Source organism: Triturus cristatus, chromosome 2_2 (genome assembly GCF_964204655.1).
Source record: "Triturus cristatus chromosome 2_2, aTriCri1.1, whole genome shotgun sequence".
NCBI lineage: Eukaryota > Metazoa > Chordata > Amphibia > Caudata > Salamandridae > Triturus > Triturus cristatus.
This window is the reverse complement of record NC_140582.1, coordinates 925,870,660-925,884,180: the sequence shown is the minus strand read 5'-3', so window position 1 is coordinate 925,884,180 and position 13,521 is coordinate 925,870,660. Positions and strand designations below refer to the sequence as shown.

Here is a 13,521-nt window from a genome sequence, read left to right as displayed (position 1 = left end):
ACACATTCCTTAGGGGGGTACAGACCTGAGTTTGAAAAAGCACTTAGAGACTGCCTAGAACACTTAACTTGAAGGAAATAGCATATCATGTTCCTCTTTGTGCTTGCCTGCCTGATCGGCGGGTCTTGGGCTAAAAATTCCACGGACTCGATAATTCTCGCCCCGGTGCCTCCTCGACTCACGGGTTCACACTCTGCAACTCTGGGCAATAGCTTGCTTAATCTCCACAACGGCCCCTCGCGGCGGGATGCCTGACTTTCACCTTGTGGATACCCTGCTATCTCACAGGGGAATACCAGGACGGGTTCCCTAAGCAAGCGCCGGGAAACCCACAGCGGGTAGCTGTGCGCTATATAAGCTCAACTACATTTACATTTACATTTACATACCTGCACCCATTCTTCCTGCAGTTCATAGCTGTACCGTGGCCAGCTGACTGGTACAGCTTACCCCCCCCCCCTCCCTACCACCCCCCCGCCCTCTCTTTTCCCAGGAAGTGCTTGTGGCTGCTGCTTCTGAAGCCCCTGCGATCTATCTGTTCAAGGCATTACAGAAAACAGTTCTGCTCCCAACTGGCTAGTTTACGATATCTTGAGTTTTTAAAGACATTTTGAAAACTTCAGTCTCAGTCTTTTTGGAGTGTAGTCAGTCATATGTCTGGGAGCCTGACATGTCACTGCCTTTGCCTGAGCCGATTATGCTCTTCAGGCATTTGATCTTTTGGACATTCTGTAACTATAGTCTGAGAGAAAATTGAATATGGCAAAAAGGGCAAACTAAGGAAGTCATATATTTCTTATAATGTGAAGTAAATGTCATGTGATTTATTGCAAGTCACTAGTTAGAGTAAAGGAATTAACTGTTTTGACAACACCATGGGTTGGTAAACTGAGCTGTGACATGGGGAATTTAGCAGCTCCATGAGATTATAATGTGTTAATTAGGACTTATTGTTTACTCACACATAGGGAAACCAGAGCTTTAAGCAAGACTGCTGTGATACAGTGGCGAAACCTAAGCCCCCGCAGGCACTGTGGTGGTGGGGGGCAATCTCCAGGGGCCCCTCATTAAAGTGGTAGGTGGTGGACTGGAGAGAGGGCCCTCCTCCATGTACTTTGCAGGGGGGCCCCTCAAGTTTTGTTACCCCACTGCTTTGATCCCTTGTCAAGAATTTGTGTTCTGTTCAGATCCATGTAATCATGTGTACAAACTTTTCCTTTTACCGTTTGCTAGTGAAGGGAAAAGGTCGTGTTAGAAAAAACAATACATTACATTTACTTCGCCTGTCTTCATCTGTCCTCTCCTCTCCCTGATCACCTTTCGATTCTTGGAGGTAAGAGAAAACAGTATAAGTAGTCCCTCCAGCCCCTCCCTAGCAGGGCGGAGGGGCCACTTTGGGTCCCTTGGTGTTAACAGTGTCTGATCCATTGATTACTATGTAGATCTGCAGGAGAGTGTGGAACATCTTTCGGCAGACGACGGTCGATGTTTCCTTCTTCTCTACTACCAGGCCGTTTCCGTAAAACATAAGAACATCTTTAAAACAGCACTGGAGTCTTTAGCAGTCCTGGATATCTCAGTGCATGTGTCCCTAGGAACAAACCATACATTGACGAGTCTGTGATGATGCATGTTGTGGGTGTCTAGGCTCCAAACTCTGTGATTAGGGTCCTCGGCAGGTCATTCCCAGAAGAGATGGTAGGTCATCTAGTCTCACTTGCAGACCTCTTTGAATGGCCATCCAGATGATGCCTTTGGTCTGGTTGGTCAGGCTTTTGGAGATGACGTTTTTCCGCACATGGTCTGCTATTGCAGAAAGGAAGGCGCCTCTCTATTAGCTGGTGTTTCTTGCACAGATCAGTTATTCAACAGTCTTTGAAGTCCACTGATGTGGGACGACAGCCTTCAGACCAAGCTCCTTGACGAATTTCTCCACTTCTCTGTAGAACCACTGAGAATCTTGGTTGTAGGGGACGGCGCTTACCTCCTCTGCGAGATGTCGCCCATATAAAGGTAACATTTCACTTCGCCCTTCTTGGTGCTACCTGGTACTGTCACACTTCTGATGTTCCTGTTCTGTCTGATGCGTTGACCTAGGAGCTCTAAAACACAAATGAACAGAAGAGGACAGCCCTGCTCAACACAGGATAGGACAGGGATTAGACTGTTTTCCATCCGTTAACCAATGCTGTGCTAGAGATATCTCTATACATTGTGGTCACCTTGTCGCAGAAGAAGTCACCCAGTCTCGGTGCCTTGAGTTTCTGGCCCATGAACTCACTGAAGACTCGGTCAAACGCCTTTTCCTGGTCTGGCCAAGGCCACTTGAGCCTTTCAGCACTTTACGTACTCGACCGTATTCCAAACTAGGCCAAGAGTGTCTGCCATCGCTTGACCTGGTATCCCGCATGACTGGTCAGAGTGGACTATCTTTGCTATTACCTTCTCCAAATAGTTGGCCCTTACCTTTGCTAGGATTTTGTGGTCCACATTGATGAGCGAGATTGACCTATAGTGCTTGAGGTCTTCTCTCGATCCTTTCTGCTTATACAAAATTGTTATCATGCCTTCAAACAGGGATTGCAGCATATCAAGCCATTGATTGGTCCTGATACAGTGTTGAAAGATTTATCATTTACCTCGCCACTACGAAGTCGGCCTACATTGGAATAGTTTTCGAAATCTGGTTTTATAAGACACTCTTTTGGGGGCGAGGTATGGATGAAACACCATTCCATTTCTGTCTGAAGTGTAATTCAAAATTTTGTGTGTGGGCCAGCCAGCGCTTAATTTGTAAAAAAGTAAGTGGCAGGGTCCTTCTCCGGAGGCCTCTACTGCTTGCACTGCCGGTTGCTCCTTGCCAGCCCCGCCAATTACAGAACCAACACAAGAAATAACCATCACATACCTACAAGTGTGACAATTCAAACTATTCCAGGCCACCCAAAGCTATAGAAATGGCTTCAGCAGCAGGTCACAGTCAATTTTTTTGAATAGTTACTTATAACTCGACTGCTGTTGTGCTCATTTCATTTTTTTTTAACGGTTCTTTTTATTGAAAATAAGGTATTACATTTGAAAAAGGTATTAATTACAAGAAATGGCAACAAAGTTACAATAAAGGGAGATGCATAGCAAAATAATGGCAACACGACAGTACTATAATCACAATTGTAGCATGTTAAGATCTCTTGTGACGCTTTCTTCTCTCGTCTTGTTCCTCCCCTGTGGGTGTTCCACTTGTCCCAGACCGGAGACCACTTGGTCGGGCACCCCCTAGCTTCATACACGGTCTTTTCAGTGACCATACACCAGTCCATATCATTACTCCAGTCCCCAAGGTTTGGCGGGATGTGGGCCTTCCACAATCTTGCAATATTCCGCTTTGCCACCATTAAGCCCAAAGTTACTCAAGTACGCTCTTTGGAATTCAGGTCAGTTGGGCCCCAGGCATTTAGGATAGCCAGCTTTATATTAGTCTATCTTCTGTCCCAGGACCCCCTCCATGAGTCTCACAACTGCCGCCCAATACCTTTGAATAGTCGTGCATTCCCAGAGTGTATGGATAAAGGTACCTTCTTGCCCACATAGCCTGGAGCAACCACGATCTGTACTCTACCCCATACAAACCAGTAGTGGAGCAGACAGGTAGGATCTCTGCAGGAGCTTTAGCTGTATTAGGCGGAGCTTCAAGGAAATGGCCACCTCACTAGGAGAGGCCACTGCTGCCAGCCACTCCTCATCATCCAAACCTGCTACATCGTGATCCCATTTTGCCCTTAGCTTGACTAGGCAGTCGGGCATTTATTGATCAGCTTCTTGTAGATTATCGATATGGCCTTCTCCGGCAAGTTACCATCTAGCACCCTATCCTCGATCGGGAAGGACTCAGGGAGTGATTCTCCTCTGGGGAGCACGGCGAGTAGAGCATGCCTAATTTGCAGATACCGAAAATATTTGGAACGCGCCAGTTCACATTCCTGCTGCAGCTGCGTAAAGGGAATAACAGCAACTGACTTCCACATGTCCCCCACCTTGGATAGACCAATAAGATCCCAGCGATCGAAGCCCTTCGAGAGGATCAGCCTACCAAGTTGCTCGCTGTTCCAGAGTTTTGTGGCCTGTGTAATCGTGCCCGCCCACCCCAAGCTCTTCGTAGCTGCTTTCCACACCTGCACCACATGTCCGGTGGGGCGGGTCAAGGCTGGCTTCAACGTGCGCATGTACAGTGCCCCATCAAAGCTCCCACCCGGCAAGGGCCACCTATTGATCTGGAAGGCGGGGTCGCCCGGAGGTCTATACGTGCACTGGTTGATCGCTGCAAGGTGTGATGCCCAATTGTATTTCCTAATGTTTGGTAATTCAATTCCCCCATCGAACCACCCCAGCGTGAGCTTGTGTGTGGCAATCAGGGGGAGGGGGGGGGTCTACCCTCCCAGAGCAGGTCCCGTAGAAGACAGTCTATTTCCTTAAAGTACGAGGAGTCAACACAGTGAGGAGTGTTTTGCAAAACGTATAGAAATTGCGGAAGGGATATCATCTTAAATAGGGCTGTGCGCCCTAAGAGAGACAGAGGGAGTGATTTCCAATGTCAGACATCAGACTTAAGGCGCTGCAGGGGCGGTAGAATATTACTCTCATAGAACCGGGATGGGTCCCTAGAGACCCAGATCCCCAGGTACTTGAAGCCATCTGTGGCTTCCACTAGTTGAAATCCCCGGGGGAACTGGGGCATCGCCCCACTGAGCATATAGCGCTCAGACTTAGTCCAGTTCATTTTATAACCAGTAAATCTGCCGAACACCCAAAAGATATTCAGGACCCTATTTAGGGATGCAGCCGGCGATGCAAGATATCATCCACGTAAAACGATATACGGTTCTCCCAATCAGAGGTCCACTTGAGGGCCCTGATATTAGGGTCTCTACGGACCTACATCGCCAATAGCTCGAGAGTCAGGTCAAAGAGAAGCGGGGACAAGGGGCAACCCGGCCTAGTACACCTTACAAGTACAAACGTGGAAGATTTCCTGTTATTGACCACTATTTGGGCTAGTGGTTTCTGGTAGGGGAGCCTAACCCATCTGATGTGTTCAGGGCCAAGACTTAGTTTATGGAGCACCTCGAACATGTAGGGCCACTCGATGGTGTCAAATGCTGCAGCCGCGTCGAGACATCACTACTACATCTTCCCGTATGGTAGCAGCTCGGCACAACAGGCCATGGAGTCTGCGCAGATTGAGGGCGGTGTTCCTAGTGGGTATAAATCCCGACTGGTCCAGGTGAACCAGGCAGGCAATGACCCTCAGTAATCAGGAGGCAAGGACCTTCGTCAGGACTTTGGCTTCGCCATTAAGCAGTGAGATTGGTCTGTAGGAGGAGCACTTGTTCGGTTTGCCCTCCTTGTAGATAACTACAGTAGTTGCAAGTCTCTGGTCAGCAGGTAGTAGCCCCGCTTATTTACTTTGAAGGAACATTTTGGTGAGATAAGGAGCAATCTTACGCGCAGTGTGTTTAAACATTTCGATCGGTAGGCTGTTAGGGCCCGAGGCTTTCCCCCCACGTAAGTCATGGATAGCTTTCTCAACCTCCGTCTCAGGGATGTCTAAGTCAAGGCGCTAGTCCTCGGTAAGCGATTGTATCAAGATGACTGCAGAATGGAGGATGCCTCGTCCTCCGTATGCGGGGTTTGGGGTGTGTAAATGGCCTGGTAGTACTGGCCAAAGGCATCGGCTATGTCCTGTGGGGCGTTGAGGTGGGGACCGCTGTCAGTCTCTATTTCAACCACCACACGGTGGGCCTAATCGCTACGGTCTAGCCAAGCCAGCAGTTTACCAGCTTTGTGACCTACTTCATAAATCCTACTGAGTGTAGCTCTGTAATGTAATTTGGCGGCATCAGTAGCTAAGTCAGTGTATTCCTTAGTTTTGATTTGCAGTTCCTGTCGCGTCTCCTCCGAATGCTGAACTCTAAGTGTTCCTTCTAGCCGTACAATGTCCCCCTCCAAGTGGGTCATGTCCGCATGCCTCTCCTTCCACAGTCTCGCGATTTGAGCCAGAGCCACCCTGAATAACTGTCTTGTAGGCCTCCCACAGCGTCACTGGTAATTCAACCGACCCCTCGTTGTCCTGAAAATAGAGGTCAGTCGCCCAAGATCCTATCACTGATCTGAGGAATGTTGAGATACCAGGGGTTAATCAGGGCCGTACGGCCTGTGATGAGCTCCCCCACCTCCAGGCGACACAGGATCGGAGAATGATCAGAAATGCCCCTGGCTAAGTGCTGTATTTCTTTGAGACTATCGATCTGGTGTGCTAGCGTCAAGGCATAGTCAATACGGGACATACTGCGATGTGCTCCAGAATAGTATGTATACTGCTTCTCAACTGGGTGCAATTTCCTCCAAACATCTTCCAGGCCCAATGCTCCCAGGAAGCTGTGAATCTGCACATGGAAAGGGGGCAGGACTCTCTGGGGCCAACTATCAAGGGAGTCAGAGGCAATGGAGTTAAAGTCACCTCCGATTAATACTCTACCTTCCGGTAACCCCAAGAGGAGATCTCCGAGATCCGCGAAGGCCTGGGCATGTAGGCCAGGTGGCACATAAACCGAGAGGAGGTTTAATTTACTTCCCTCCCAGGTCCCGGAAGTAGCTACGAACCTACCTAGGCCATCTGCGGACAATGTCAATTGACATAGGGAACGATTTCCGTACCATTATACCCTTTCCCCGGGAGCCAGACCCAAAAGCCGAATGCGCCACCAATTTAAATCCCCATTTTGACATGGCCCTACAGGCATTCCCAAGCAGGTGCAATTCCTGTAACAGGATCCCGTCGGGGGAGTGTTGCTTTAAGAATTGGAGCACTATGCCCCGTTTGATCTTATCCCCCAGCCCATTCACGTTCCATGTTTTAAGAAAAACAAGGGTACCTCAATACGTGAACCTGGGGTGAAATATGTGGTAAAAAAACAATGGTTCGGGTGTGGCCAAAAGGTCCAATAATAAAGTGACCCTAAGTATAGCACTTATGGTTAGAGAGTTGAAGATTAATTATTTTAAAGGAGCACAAACATTAATAATGTACATAAGGACATAAGTCAGTTCATGTGAAACCTTTATTTCCACAACAATAGAATTCAGGTGCTTGCAGAATAAGTGAAAGAAGCGTGACGTGCAGAGTGATGATAACGTTTAAAATAGAGGCATCGCATTGACAACAATAGTGTAAAACTCCTCAAGCAACTTTATAGATGTCACGCCCCACAAACTGGACGAGGCAGAGGTGCTGGGTATATAAGTTTTTATTGGTGGTTTACAATGAACAATCGTGGACTTTGTTCGCGCTTGAGGCTGGCTCTTCGTCGTAGTTCCTATGTCTGGAGCTCCGTAGGGTCCGCACGGTTGTCGGTCTCTGCTGGGGTGCTGCCTCGGTAAGTTGTCCCGCCAGGCGTCCCCCTCGGTAAAAAAAGAAGAGACGGTCAGGGTTCCTGCTTTCCCTTATTACTCCTACGCGCGCAGGCTTTTCACTATTTCTTATTTTCCCAGACTCCCAGCGGAGCCTAAGCTGCCTTTCGGGGTGAATCCCTCCCTCTCCCGTCCCCGGGCCCTTTCTTCCGGGGGAAATCCCGTTGGAGGTAAATGCGGACGGTCCCTGGCCTTGGCTGCGCCCGCTTTTGAAACAAAACGTAAGAGAGAGGTGCAGTACTCTATTCCCCTGTCGTTCCGGTGTTCTGCCCACCGGATTGCGCTTGCCACCACCCTATCAGCGAGCGCCCGGTCTTTCCCACCACTTGCCTGAAACCGGGACCCGATGACAAGGTCCCGGCCGTCTCGTCCGTGGCGCCTTCCTCGGGGTCCGTCCCGGTCTTTGTCTGGGCCCTCTCGTCGTTGCCTCGAGCCTTTGTCCGACCGGCCTCCTTCGTCTCTCCCGACGCTTTCTCGACTTCCTCCTCTCCGTCTCGTGGGTCTCTGTGGGACTCCTCGTTTTCTTGGCATACCACGCCGGCTGTTCCTTCTTCCGGGTTTACGTGCTCCCTAGCACTCCGCCCCCTGGCCGTCGCTAGAGTCCACACCAGTCGCGTTGGCTCAGTGCCCCCGGGGCACTCCTGACGGTATTCGCTGCTCGTTCCGTCACAATAGAATAGGAAGAGTTTTGTTGTAAAGGGTCAACGGCGTTTCGATCTCAACTGTTCGAGATCATCATCAGGACATATAACGGGTGAGCAAGCTGAATTGATGCAATTATTCGTAGCGTAAGGAAGAGCAATTGAGGGCTTCCGAAAACAACTGAGGGTAGACGAGTTCACCCAGATTAATTCGCTGAAAGTACGAGCGTGAGAATATCACGTGTGTGTAAACTTAAAAGGCAGGGTCAGCTGTATGAATTGCGCTTAATGATTTGCTGCCAATAAGTTTAGTTAAAGTCACTCCCAGTTCATAATTGGAAAGTCTTGGGAGAGGAGCTCAGCGCGTCATGCTGCTTGGGCTGTTCACGACCCGTTCCTTGCCAGGCTATTGAGTGCGGTTGATTTTTCGCCCTACCAAGCGCCAGCCATCCAACCAGTCCCACGCCGCCTCAGGGGTAGCGAAGAACCAGGCCTTCCCCTCCGACTCAACCCTCAACTTAGCCGGGAACAGCATGGCGTATTTAATATTTTTCTCCCGGAGCGCACGTTTGACATCCAAGAAGCTGCTCCGCTGTTGTTGCACCTTGAGGGTGAAGTCGGGAAAGAAAGTTACCGTGCTGTTCTGGAATTCAAGTGGGGGCGCAACCCGAGCTGTCTGCAGGATAATGTCTCTGTCCCTATAGTTGAAAATCCTGGCAACTATTGGCTGCGGGGGTGGGCTCCGGGCGTCGGTCTGCCCCCTGGTACTGGGTGTGCCATCTCGACGGAGAATACATTGGACAACTTTGTCAGTTTCAAGTAAGTAGTGACAAGCTCCTCAAGAAATAAGTGCACTACCGGCTCCTCTGCTTTTTCCGGCACCCCCAGTATTCGAACGTTGTTGCGCCTAGAGCGCCCTTTGTATTCATCCAGCTGCATCTCCAGTTTAGTAGTTGGAGTTTGAAGGTCTTCCACCCGTCGCTGCGGGTCAGAAGTGTCGGTGACCAACGAGCTTGCTTTCGTTTACACAACTTTCAATCTAGTGTTCATGGAGCGCATGTCCACTCTGATGAGGTACACCTCTGAGGATACGTAATCAATCCAGGATTCCAGCGACGTACAGACCGTGGTGATAGCTGTGAGGATGTCTAGCAGCATTTGTTCTTTTGCCCCCTCCTCCGATGATTGACTCTCCGACTGAGCATTGCCACCTTTTTGGACTCTGCCGGGGCCCTTGTCCCAGGCAAACTTCTCCAGCTTAGCCTGCACTGTGGCCTTGGAGTTGCGAACCACAGCTATAACCAGACTGCACCAGGTGGGGAGCGAGCAGGGAGGCAAGGGGCAAGCAGGTGGGTAGCAAGTATTGTGTTGCGCAGCACAGCTCGATGGGGCCCTTCCTCAGGGCTGTATTTAGTACAAGCAGACCAAACGTTGCTGTGTCAGAAGGCCCGTGCACCGGAGAACATGGGGCAGACCGACCGCAAAACTCTGGATTGCGATCAGGTAACTGGCCCCCCAGTAGCCACCGACCGCGGCAATAATGTCACGCTCACCCCTCCTTACTGCAATGTGATGAATCTAGGAGCTGACCCACTCCCTTTGCCCCGGCTGGACAGCTTGGTCCGGTGGGGACTATGCCGACGGTATCAAGGGGAGGATGACCAGGGTCAAGGAATGCTGGAGTTCAAGATGCCCCTCTGCGCTCAAGCCCCAAGTCCAATACAACAAGTATGGAACAAAAACAGCCTCCATACTCAGCGCCCAGGTAAATAACAGTCCACCAGACTGAGGCAGGATGCGCTGGGCGCCTCTCTCTCCACGCACGGGGAGGCCACAATTTAATGCAGCTGGTAGGTGATAAAAATGAGGGCCACAATACTTGACTCAATAGTACTGGCGAGTGCTGGAGAAGCGGACATCAATGCGACAGGGCAGCGGCGGCCCAAAGCCAGGAAAACCAAGGGATCACACCACCCCCACTGCACAGGCAGCTCAAAGACAGGCAAAGAGTAATCCAGCCGTTGGGCAAGACACAGGAGAAAGGCTGCAGGCAGCTGAGCCCATCCACGAGCCCCAAGGTCACTTTTTTCCCACTGTGCCTCCAATGTGGCCGAGGCCTGGGCGCTCTTGTTCCTGGTGCACACAGGGGGTCCCAAACACAGTCACCTATGGCACCAACGGCACCAGGGGGTCTGGACAGTCCCAGCGCTGGAGAAAGCTGCGGTACGCCCTTCCGTAGGGCGCAGGCTACAGCAAGACCTCCTCACCTGGGTGCCGGGGGCCCGAGCGGCCACCGGTCCTTGCACTGTGCGTGCCCCATCTGGGCAGGCAAGAAACAACGCCCGCGGCTTTTAGGAGCTGTCGATCGTCCCGTCCCCCCGGCACAGCGGATGGGTGCAGACACGGCGACCTTCTCAGGGGTCGACAATACGGGGCTGAGTGGATGCTAGCGATCAGGGCCTGCGCGCCCCTCCCTCCACGCCGAACCCGCTTCAGCAAGCGAAGTACGTCAGCGAGTCAGTCACCGGCACAACTAGTTGGAATCGGCAGTTTCACGGCTTGATCGACTCACACTGCATTCCGGAGTTCGATTCTTTGAGTTTTGACACTATTCACTGCGGATTGATGGACCCATGCATGCCGGAACGGGCGTGCTTGTTCGGAGCTGCTTCAGAAAGCGGCCATGCTGCTCGGCGGTTGGCCACGAACCTCCCCCACCCACCCCACCACCTGTTGTGCTCATTTCAAATTACAGTCTGTGCCCACATGTGGCGGACTCTTGTAAGTGCCGGTGTTGATAATCAAGTGCTAGTGTCAAGCACTGGAAATCACAGGCTCAAAGTAAGCACTGAGGGCAGCATCTGGTCTGCAACCTATGCCTCCCTCAAGACCATAAGGAATTGAAATGTTTGGCCTGTAAGGCTTTCAAAACAAAGAAGACAATTCGCTGTCAGGGGGAGTGTGTCTCTGGACACGTTTCAGAATGCAGCACCAAGACCACACCCAAAGCGCCTATTTTTTTTGGCTCCGAGTTTACCAAAGGAGCCTGCTATGAAGACAAAGGCCCATCTTAGTCTCTGATGTTGAGGAAGGGACACCTTCTGCGCTGCCAGAAAAACGTTAATACAGAACAAAGATTACACTTGCTTACCATACCTCAACCACCATCCAAGGTTTGACCTTCAGGGGTATGACTTCAAACAGTCTCAGCTAGAGCCGCTGAGGTAACTATTACCACAGATGCCTCACTTATGGGCAGGTCAGCAAATAGCTACCATGTTGACTGTTCAGGGTACCAGAATGGGCGAACAAAGGAAGACTCTCCATGTTTCTAGAACCTACAGAAATGCAAATGGCGCTCGGAGCATTTACATGTTCGCTCGAGTTGGAGGAGAATGGCTCCTCTCAGTTGGGTGATGATTGGAGGGACTGCGCCTCTGACTGGGGCCGGCTTCTTCCTCTTCTTTGATGTTGTGCTCCCCTAATATGTTGAGGGTGTCGTCCGATTCCTGCTTCTTCCGATGTGTCTACCTCTACTTGTGTTAGCACTGAAGGGTCTTCTTCTACCGGAAGCTGAGGCAGGCCTTGCACGTGGTGCTTTCTTGTTCTTGTCTGACATGACTAATGTCAGACCAGACCAAATCTGGAGGCAGACCTTGTGGTGATTAATCCACATGAATTTGGAGTGGCATTGTGGGTAGTACTGGAAAGGTACCCTTTCCATCAATGTATGTGCAGTGTTGTTGACTAAGACTTTGAGGCGAGGTGCGCTGAGCTCCCGTAAGGGCCCGTAACCCTGGCAGTGAGGCATCGAAAGGAGGCCTGGTTTTAGGAGAATGCCGTCTGGAAAACAAAACTGCACATGTGTTGCTCATTCAAGTTTCTGCTGTTTCTACAGTAGTGGAAACTACCGCTTGGGTCCGAAGAAAGGGCTGGAAGTCGTGAACACCTTGCCCTGTTGGTACACGTCCAAACCTGATTGCGGAAATAACACAATCTAATATCGAGTCGATGCCCATGTGCATTGCTAGCTTAGGAAGGAGTCACTATACTTTGTAACTTGAAAAACTCTTTCGGAGAGAATCACCATGCACATGTCCAAGCTCAACACTAGATGGAAGGAGTTTGCAGAGCATGTGTATCTACAGAACTATATGATATAAACAAACCTTTTAACATGGGTAAGTATTGCACCAGATTTTCTGTATGTGACAGCCGAACCCGCACTGCCTTCGGGCCCTGGTAGGTAGTGTTCAAAGCCTTTGGAGCCAACAATGCTCTCTTCTTTGGGCACAAATCCAGCTTGTCCATCGAGTCCAAAGATCTTGCACAAGCTTTTGGTCACTTTGAAGCTGGGGTGCTCCTCGGTGCTGGCACTGGAGCCCCCATCAGCACCGAACCCCATGTGGGCCCTGTGAGAAAGTGTCATCTTTCTTGCATGGTATGCCCCCACTTTTTGCTGAATTGCTGAATGTACTTTGACTGAGTGTGCCCTGGACTCCTGCCAATCAGGTGCCCAGGGCCTATGTTCCTTCCCTAAAAACCTAGAATCCCAAATTGGCAAACCCTGGCCACATGTCAGTCCCTGGTAAATGGTACCCTAGGTACCCAGGGCCTTGTGACCAGAGAAGGCCTCTAAGGGCTGCAGCACTCATTGTGCCACCCTTAGAGGCCCTGTACCCCAACACACACACACTGCCCTGGCAAGCTGAGTGTCTGGGTACAAGACAAAACGGAGAGACAACATGACACACATCCCTGTGTGCCATGCCCACAACCTACACTGCCTTGGCATACATCAGCCACCCCTCTAGCTGGGTGCCCTATGCCACTGGTGTGGGCACAGAGACAGAAGCCCTGTGCCCCTACAGTACCCAGGTCCATTCCTGGGCACTGTAAGTGCAGTGCTGCCATTTAAGAGTACATGGTGCTGGGAGCTTGTCAAACACGAACTCCACAGCACCATAATGGCAGCACTGAAGACTGAGAAGTTTGGTATCAAACTGCTCAGCACATTAAATCCACACTGATGCCAGTGTGGGATTTAATGTACCAAGCACCACAGAGGGCATCTTAGAGAGGCCCCCTGAAACCTAACCTACAATCCACGTCTGTTCTGAGGCTGCCTAGGCTGCCACACAGCAGACATGTTGCTGGACCCCTGGGTAGGAGAGCCCCTGCTCTCCTGGGTCTGGAACAATGCACATCCTGGGCGAGGTGCTAAATCTCCTCCCCCAGGATGGGCAGGGGAAGCTTCAAAGGTATGCCTCCTCTGTGAGCTTCCCCAGGCCACTGCAACCCCCCACTCTGGCGGGAAGCTTGGCCGGAATCCCCAAATAAGGACAGGGGATGTGCCAGCCTGCCCACCCCACCCCTCGGGTGGGGGAGGCGAGGTGAAGCACATCCCCGGGCT

At 50.9% G+C, this 13,521-nt stretch overlaps 1 protein-coding gene across 1 annotated transcript in view; it reads left to right on the top strand.

Annotated features, from left to right (window-relative positions):
* The window catches only part of LOC146862959 (uncharacterized), a 274,450-nt gene that overhangs the window by 107,635 nt on the left and 153,294 nt on the right, over nucleotides 1-13,521 (top strand). The window lies entirely within an intron of this gene.